Raw genomic sequence first — 4,466 nt, 5'->3', positions numbered from 1 at the left:
CTTTCCAGAAATGCATCAGAGACAGAGCAAAGCACAGACACTGGGGTCCTTGATGTCTCCTGGGATAGAGAGATCTAAAACTTCTGACTGCCACCAAGGAAGCTGTTTATGGGCTCAAGTGTGCCAGGTCTCAGGGCAGAGGTCATCTGGTCTTTGCTCTGCCTTGCCTGTGCCATCTACTGCAGTTGAGTGCAGCCCAGGAAGTAGAGAACCCTGGCTCTGATGGCTAGTTCCTCTTGGTCTCCTTGGAAGTACCCCATCAGCTTCTTGCTTATTCCATGTTGGCTCTTGATTTACTTTTCCAGAAATGCAGAGAGCTCGCTCTGTTTCATACTCCTGCCCTTGCATTGCCTCTCAGGCTCTCGGGACTGCTAAAGCACCATTGTCCAATAGCGCTTTTAGCAATGATGAAATGTTTCATGATCTGCACTGTCCAATATGGTAGACATTAGCCACATGTGGTTTTTGAGCACTTGAAATGTGACCAGTGTGACTAAGAAATCGAGTTTTAAATTTTATTTAATTTTAATTTATTTAAATCTAAATAGTACACATGGCTATTGGCTACTGTGTTGGACAGCACAGCTCAGAAGAGTTCAGAGAGAAGAGTTTTTCTTTTATTTGTAAAATGGGGATAAAAATCAGCCCCATCTGCCGCATAGGGCTGTCTGAAAGAAACAAGATGAGGAATGTGAAAGAGTTTTATTCACATAAGGGATCTGGAAAGATAGCAGTGTGAACAGAGTGGGCTTATTCTTATAGCTCTTTGTTAATATTTCTGTTTTATGGCCCTTGCTGGACTGGGTTGATTTGATCTGTTTACATTTCTGAATCTCTCATCTGACTTTGAGCTCTTTGAGGGTAAGAACAGGGGGATAGTATCATAGCTGTATGAAAGTGAAAGAAAGTGACGTCGCTCAGCCATATCCGACTCTTTGTGACCCCATGGACTGTAGCCTATCAGGCTTCTCTGTCCATGGGATTCTCCAGGCAAGAATACTGGAGTGGGTTGCCATTTCCTGCTCCAGGAGATCTTCCCAAGCCAGGGATTGAATCCGGGTCTCCCACATTGTAGGCAGACGCTTTACCATCTAAGCCACCAGGGAAGTCATAGCTGTATCCTCACAGCCGATTGCTGGCATGTACTCATGTTCAAGTAAATAAAATGTCTAGAGTCCAGAAGTGATTGCTAGCAGCAGTATTTAAAGAGTATGGTGAGAGCTGGGGTTGGGGGGCACACAGAGAGGAGGGGAGCAGGAAAATAGGGGGTGAGACTGAGAGCTAGGGCTCCAACTCCTGACACTCAACATTCTAGGGCCACCCAGAGAGACCAGTGAGCCATTCCTGATGCCAGGAAGCTCTCACACAGCTAGGTATCAGGCTTGTGGGAGACTGAAAAAGGTTGGTCAGAGGAGAAATGGTCCACTCATGCATTTTGCTTGTTAAGGAAGGCGGTTGAACATATAAATCTCTGCCTAGTTAGGCCCCTGGGGTGGGTGCTGTGGTTTTCTTTCTTTTCCTGAGGGTTCTTCAGGCCTTTATCTTTCAGAGGTGTTGCTCTTCTGGGGAGCAGAAGAGGGAACTTGGAAACTCTCTAACAGAGCTTTAAGGGACAGAATGCATTTTTAGTTTTTGTTTACTTATTTAAAAGGAAATTTAAAATTTACTTCTGCTCAATTCCAAGAGTAATACAGGGAAACAAAGAGAAGAGCACAGTAGGATCCTACCACCCAATCTGATCCCTGGATTTCAAACTTTCTGCCTTTACAGTGGTTCTCCTTGTTTTGGGGCGATGAGAATAAAGACAGTCTGCTTAGGCCCAGCCCTGCACACTGATTTTAGCAGCTCGAGCTCAGAGCTAATTCCCCTGGGAAGGTGGCTCTCAAACAGGGCTTTTAAAGGTTTGGAGATTGGGGGACATGGAATTTCCCTTCAGTACATACTTGACCTGGTTAGATCTGTCCCAAGAAGGAAGCCAGGCTCCTGTGAGTGCTGGCTGCTCTCTGTCCAGCTGGACTCTTTTCTTGGCTCATGCATTTATGTATGAATTCTGAGATTTGAGCTTATTCTATTTTTAAGCTTCTTACTCTTGTAGTACTTTATTAATATCTTTTTTATAACTTGTGTCAGGCTCAATTGTAATTTATATGTTCACTCTGAAATGTATCCCAGATGTAATAAATATTTGTTGAACATTTATTACCTGTCTTCATGGTACTAGGCAGTGACACAAAGTAGAATTATTCCTGGGTCCAGCTACTCTCACTGGTCTCCTGAGTGTTCCATGGGAAAAGCGAGCTGTTCCCTGTCCTTTCCCACCCAGTCCCAGGGAAGTGCCTTACATAGTCTTTCTAATACACTGGCAGTACTCACTGAAGCCTAGATCCCCTGGAGAATTTCATGGACAGAGGAGCTTAGGCGGCTACAGTCCATGGGGTCTCAAAAAGTCAGGACTAAGCGACTAACACTAAGCCTTCCAGGCAAGAAGGTACTATGGAAAGAGAACAGGACTTTTGCAGGCATCCAAATCAGACTTAAAATCCCAGTTCTAGCACTTTGTGACTGTATGACTTTGAATAAGTCCTTCAACCTCTTTGAGCCATAGCTTCCCCATTTGTGAAAAGGGGTGTGTATGTGACAATTCTGATCTTAAAAAGTTATGAGAAGTAAATATAATGTATATGCGACACTTGGCATATATAAATAAGACATTCGGTGGTAGTGCAGAATTAGAGCTGCAGGTAACTTTTATTTTTAAAATAATAGGTCGTTGTCAATTCACACAATATGTAAGTATATAAAGTAGGTGACTTGCAGGTGCCCTATTCTGTATGAATTTTCTAAAATGACTGTGTGTTGTTTGAGACTGAAAAGAGTAAAGTCGCTCAGTCGTGTCCAACTCTTTGGGACCCTATGGACTGTAGCCTACCAGGCTCCTCTGTTCCTGGCGATTCTCCAGGCAAGAATACTGCAGTGGGTTGCCATTTCCTTCATCAGGGGATCTTCCCGACCCAGGGATCGAAGCCGGGTCTCCCACATTGCAGGCAGACTCTTTACCCTCTGAGCCACCAGGGAAGTCCATTTACTGCTTTATCCCAGCTGAGTCACACCAGTTTGATTTTTTTTCACTCCCTACCCCTCTGCTTTCTTTCTTTCTTTTGTCTAGGCCATGAGGCTTGCAGTCTCCTCGACCAGGCATTGAACCCATGCCCCTATAGTGGAAGCACTGAGTCTTAACCACTGGACTTCTGGTGCAGTGCCACCTCTAGTTTTTTTCTGATGATTTTTCCGCGAAGAAGAAGCTGTTGGGAAATCAGAGATGAAACTTCAAAGTTCTATTTCTCTCTGACTTAGAAGCAAACTGGACCCGCAAGTATCTCACACCGGCGGAAGGATACTGGGCTAAACAAGCGCCAGGAGGTTCGCTCAGGTAGACGCTAGGGGGCGGGACTTAACAGAAGCGAGGGGGCGGGGCTAACAACTTCGAGTGCGGGAAAGGCAGTGGGACGCCGGTCGGCTGTTCTGGAAGGCGACAATTGGGTGAGGAGGCAAGTGACATAATAGCCGCGCGCTCACGGGTTCTGACGGTGGCCGTCGCGTCTGCGTACGGGGAGCTGGTTGCCGCAGCGGCCGCCTGGAATTGTGGGGATTGTGTCTGCCCCTGGGCTGCCGGGCGGGAAGCCGAAGGTAGGGGCAGTAAGGCACCCGGCCCTGGGCCTGGGCTGGAGGCTCAGGGCGCTGCTCCGGTCTCTACCCGCCAGCGGCCCTGGCGCCTTCCCAGCACTGTTCGGGGTCCCTACACATCCCACCAGTGTCTCTGAAGCGGGACGTGTAAGTGGGCTCTGGACTCCTCACTAGTTTCTGCAGACTTGGCCTCTCAGCCCAATGCTGCCTTCCCTATCCTTCCCACTCAAAACGTCTCCAGGATACCTGCTTGAATGCCAGGAGATGAGGCAGTGGGGGTCCGAGACAGGCTTTTGGATTCTCATTTGTTTTAGTTTCCTTCCCTATTCTCTTCTCCCGGTCTCAGTTTCTTCATTTGTCCACATGCTCCAGCGTTGACATTCTGGTGTCTCTTCACCATATGGAATTGAACGCCACTCGCGTTGTATTTCCACTTCGATCTTGTGTTTTCCTTTGCCCTAGGTAGATAAAATACTTGCCTGTAAAGTCGGAGTTAGAAACTTTGTGTTTCAAATCACCAGAAGGTTGTGCCTATCCCTGGTGTGTTTCAAATCACTCAGAGGGTTTTGTTTATCTCTGGGCATTATTTTCAGACATTTTGGATAAAGTGAGGCATGGGTACTTGCAGTTCTCCCCAGGTGGTTCTGATTCAGGTGGTCCCAAAATCCTCGCTTTGACATTCTCTGCTACAGAAAGCAATAGAAAATCATTTAAACTATGAGCCACATGTGGGAAAAACAAGGTAATCAGGAAATACCCAGCACCTGCGAGGTAGGTGTGTG

At 46.8% G+C, this 4,466-nt stretch overlaps 1 protein-coding gene across 4 annotated transcripts in view; it reads left to right on the top strand.

The window, feature by feature from the left end:
- The first annotated feature begins 3,467 nt into the window (after positions 1 to 3,467).
- SIL1 (SIL1 nucleotide exchange factor) overlaps positions 3,468 to 4,466 on the top strand; it is a 250,768-nt gene continuing 249,769 nt past the window's right edge. Inside the window, exon 1 of one of the 4 annotated variants that reach the window (XM_010850316.1) lies at positions 3,468 to 3,540. The gene's annotated coding sequence lies outside the window, so the exon portion shown is untranslated. The other 3 variants (XM_010850314.1, XM_010850312.1, XM_010850313.1) reach the window with 3 other exon arrangements.

The sequence above is a fragment of the Bison bison genome, unplaced genomic scaffold (genome assembly GCF_000754665.1).
Source record: "Bison bison bison isolate TAMUID 2011002044 unplaced genomic scaffold, Bison_UMD1.0 scf7180017864291, whole genome shotgun sequence".
Classification (NCBI taxonomy): domain Eukaryota; kingdom Metazoa; phylum Chordata; class Mammalia; order Artiodactyla; family Bovidae; genus Bison; species Bison bison.
Note: the sequence above shows the minus strand (reverse complement) of the source record. Positions and strands in the feature narration are given on the sequence as shown.